Source organism: Cryptomeria japonica, chromosome 5 (genome assembly GCF_030272615.1).
Source record: "Cryptomeria japonica chromosome 5, Sugi_1.0, whole genome shotgun sequence".
NCBI lineage: Eukaryota > Viridiplantae > Streptophyta > Pinopsida > Cupressales > Cupressaceae > Cryptomeria > Cryptomeria japonica.
The window spans coordinates 617,083,722-617,088,754 of record NC_081409.1 but is presented as its reverse complement, the minus strand read 5'-3'; positions in this window follow the sequence as shown (position 1 = coordinate 617,088,754).

Sequence of the window (5,033 nt, the reverse complement as noted above, 5' to 3'; positions counted from 1 at the left end):
TAGTGCAATATCGTAAATTGTACACCCTTGCTAGGGTGGTACAATTCCATACTTATGTTAGCACCCGCCTTAGTGTGTCTTGCATCTTGCATTTCTAATTCCCATTTAAGCATTTAATTAATTAATTTAATTAAATCTAAAGTCATGTTTACATGTTATAAAGTTGGGCCCTTTACCCTAAGCATGCCCCTTTTCATTTTATTCCTCCAATGAATCATTTAATCATAAACCCTAATTAGGTCTTATTTTGACCGTTTAGGCCCAATTTCGCATATCAAAACATCTTGAAATCAGTTGTAACTTTGGAATGCACTCTAATATCATCATATCTAATGGTCCCAAAAATTTAGTGAAAAGTTGGATGGACCGTGGCGGGAATGCACATGGTCCTCGACTTTTTTCCCAAAATTTTGGGAGCACAACCCTATGATATAATAATGCTTAACCCCAAAAGATCAGCGAGAAATTCAAATCCTAGGTTGGCCTAAACATGAAATTAAGATCTAGGGTTTCATACTTAATATCTCTCTTTCTTCATTTGAAGGGGTCTTCGACTACAAATCTAAGAGCAAGTTTTTGGAGCATTAGAGCCTTCTTTGTAGCAAAAGAGTAGATCTTTGAAGTCTTCAACAAAATTCAACATTCATCCATCAAACATTCATCAAGCATCATTTTATCAATTGGAGGCTTTTGAAGATGTAGAAGAACAATAGGAGATCACCGACTGATGATTGACTTGTACCTCTCCCTTGGGGTTGGGTATGGTTTCATGTTGTTTTCATGTCTTTGCATAAGCTTCATTTTGATTCATATTCATGCTTTAGATCACTTTTTCATTGTGGATTTAGAGCATTTACTTTGTCAATTCTAAGCAATTACGGTTTACTCTTTAGGTTTTCTCTAGATTGTTTGCTTTCATTTTAGGATCTTGTTGTTGGAATCCAAGAACATTGAGGGGGCGGGGGTGAATCAGTGTTCTACCAGAATGATCAATTTTAACCTTATTAAGACATGCATACACCAACCAATATACTGATACATATAGAATTGAAAGAAGTAAAGAAACCAATAAGCCAATCACATAAATGAATACCATAACACAGAGAGTTATACGTGGAAAACAATGGTGGGATTTGTGACCCACAATATCAATCCACTGGCCAAATGAAGAGATATTACAAAATATAGGGGCCTGCACTTGTAGGAAGGCTTACAACCTGGAGCACACAACTCAATCACAAAATGAGCCTCACTGACTACATACAAATCTAGACTACAATCCAGAGAAATGATTGAACTGCAAAGATAGCATCTTTTATGCCTGAATACAGTTCCGGTTAAGCTCTGTCTATTCCGGTCTGAAACCCTAAACCCTTACCAAAATACCCCTTACATAAATATCCTCACATACATGATCTCTCTCATATTTCTTGCATCTCCTTTACATTCCATAACCTTACACACTATCCTATGATATCTCAAAATGATCTAATCAACTGACCTATATACTCTTTACAATTTATCATGCCTTATGTCGGCTTACAAAGATAATTACAATATAAATATACATGCCAGCTAGATAACATAAATACATGAATATCAAAAATAATTGTTGATGCCAAATCCAAAAGATGTCAGCCTCCAATATTGATAACCCAATTCTAAACCACGTCAGCCTGCATTGTCAGTGACCAAAAAATTCCTTCCAACCTACCGGTGTCGGTGAAGTGTCTGTGATGTGCCTTTTGGTACACAACTAACCCAAAATATGAAGCTGAAATAAATTACCATGTTGCCATCAATGACAAGATAGTGAAACCAACCAATTGAGTGTCAATTGCCAACAATCTCCCCCTTTGGCATTAATGGCAACACTCATGTGAAAAATGATCATGGTTTCCATCTGTCAGTTTCACCTGACCCTACTCCCCCTGAGCTAAATATCCATCAATAAAAAATACTCCATACCTCCATAGTTTCACCTATACTACCCCTAATGTATACAACTCCCTTTTTCTTTTTCACATCTATATCACTCCCCCTTTGACATCAATTCCATCAAAAATACCAAAAAGCCAAAAATTGGGACGAAGAATGACAGACTGTACAATGAATATGTCCCAAAATACCTTACCGAAGCTGGATGTATTTGAAAATATCTGGATAGGCCTTCTCCAATAGCTCAAGATAGGTATCCCAACCTGATTTGAAAGTGTCAAAAATAGATACAAGTTCATTTAGCATATGAGCAAATGACTCTTTCCCATTAAGCTCTGCCGGTGTGGGCTTACCAACCATATCTATACACTCCTTATGTACACTTAATGAATCCAACTGGGGACTCACCAAACCTCTAAGACTTCTTTCTCTCCTTATGATTTTGTCTTTTTCTTTCTCAAGAGCAAAAATTTGAGCTTCCAAAACCAAAATCTAACCATTTATAGATGTAGTTAATGAATTCAATCCATCAAAAGAATTGGCTATACCTGCAATCTCCTCCTGAATATCCATAATCTTTTTATCTATCTCAACTATGAGAAAACCTGTATTACAACATAGTCTATAGATATTGATACACTACCTCAATGCATTATCTATCAATTTCAACTTTCCATTAATCTTCTTCCTCTCAAACTCAATCACTTGACCAAATGTAGCTCTCTTTGCTTGTGTGAACCTCTCTAGTGCTTGTCGGTTTGAAATCTGCTGCAAGGACTGAAAATCCTTTGAAATGTGTTCAGTGATTATCTTAAGCTTGTTGGATGGGCTCACTTCATTGCCAAATTTACACTCTAGGACAAGTCTTTGCAAAATAATGACAGACTGATCAATAACAACTTTATCCATAGATCCTTCCTTCATCATTTTTTGTGCAACCATCATCACAAGTTTAGTAGAACTCATCTCGGTTATGCTTTTATTTTCAACCTACAAGGTGTCAATTGACAACAATGATGGACTCACTACCGGTTCCCTGCCAGATTCCCCTTTCTTCTCCTATGATGTTTTAACCTTTATAGCTTCTTCACTTGCACCGATGGCTTCACCACTTGGTGCAGTCTCAATAACTATTGGTTCATCCCTAGGAACTTTATCCTCATCCTGTACAATTTTATCTTGAGGACTATTGTCCTCAACATTAGTAACTTGTTCATTATCAACCTTTACACTCTCTCTATCTACCAGTATCTCAAAATTTTCCTATACATTTGTATCTACCAGGGGCTCAATATTCACTATCTTAATGTTTTCAAAATTGAGGGTGAACTACCCATAATACCTTTACCCTTCCCTTCAATGGGGATGTCTACAATATCTGTCTTAGATTCTGGTGAAGCATAAAAACCATGGTTCTCTTCAAATAACTTAACCCATGCCTTGTGGGTCTCCTTGATTATCTCATTGACCCTTCCTAACATAAGATTGATTATTCTATGCTTGTTGTTAAAGATTTTCCTATCTACAACTTCAAGTGTCTTATCCATCTCCTCTAGAGCAGCAGAAACACAAATAGATAACAACTCTTGAATCTTTATATGCTTGTCCTCTTGCATTGCTGATAGTCTTCTAGCATCTAACATATCATACAACTGTGCCGGTATTTGGTCTTCAATTTCTAACAAGGCTTTCTTATAAATATCCAAATATAACAAAACTGCTTCCTCTACTTCTCTTTGTTCATCATTATCTAAAGGTTCATAATAAAATTGTACATTCTTTAACATACTATCTTTAGTAACTTCATCAACTAACTCTGCACAAGTCTTTGGTGGAATAATAGTTACATTACCAGATTCAATTGCCAGATCAATGTCATCCTTCTTCTTCCTTCTTCCAGTACCGGATGGGGTTGAAGGTGTTTCTTTTGGTGCTTTCTTCTGTGTTGGTATCTTGATAGTAACTTTCCTAACTGGTTGCTTCTTAGCCTCTACCTTAGTTTCTTCAGTTTTCTTCCTTATTACCCTTTTGAATGCCAAGGGTGTGTCATGATCAGATGCAAACTCTACTGCAATAGGCTCAATGAATATTTTTGGTTCTTTCCTTTTCCTGCCTTTCTTTGGGACAAAATCAATCAATGCTTTAATGTCCTATGAAACCTTTTCAACAAACTTACTTGTCTTTCCTTCCTACTTCTCTCTCTTCTTCCAGTTGAACTCAGTTTCAACCTCTTGCTTCTTATGTTTAGCAGTGCCAAAGGTTTTGACAGTTTCATCAATAGATTCCTTAATTAGCATTTGTGCATAAGTATCAAGAATCTATGCATCAACTTCATAACAATGTGCTTTGGAACCCTCATCCTAGATGCATAGATTCTTGATACTTATGCACAAATGCTAACTAAGGAATCATATGTCAGTTGAATACTTCTCAACAATGTGCTTTGGAACCCTCATCCTAGATTTCATAGCTATTTGAAATGCTTTAAAATAACCCCATACTTTGTCATCTCTCTGACTACCCAATGTAGCAATAGACGGTTTTAATTGCCTCCCTATTGGGATATCGAATGCCCATTTTCTCTTCCCAAAACTAGGAGTCTCATTGATGAAAAATAGCATTAAACAGATAATTAGGTTACCATACCAGAATATCCCCTTCTTTTCTCCTTTGATTTTCTCTAGGTTAATCAATAATTCATCCAACATCCAACCACATAGATCCAGCTTCTCATTCTCCCTCATTATTTTATGAGCTGCATAAATGCAACAGCTAGAAACAGAATTTAGTCGATTTGATTGAGTTACCTTGTAACCAATAACCATGCTACCGAATCTGATATATGTGTCGCTGATAGTATTGATTCTCATTGATCGTCTATTTGATGTTGCATCAGTAATTTTGTTAACCCAATCATTTGAAATTTTCTTCTTTGGGTGTTGTCCAACCTGCGGTAAACTGGTGATTACCCTGATGGCCTCCTTTGTAATCTCATATGGTCTATCAAACTAGATAAACTCTCCATGTACTCTACTCAAAACATACCTAACAATTTCATCTTCAAATTCTGGAATATCTAGAATGTCGGTAATCCC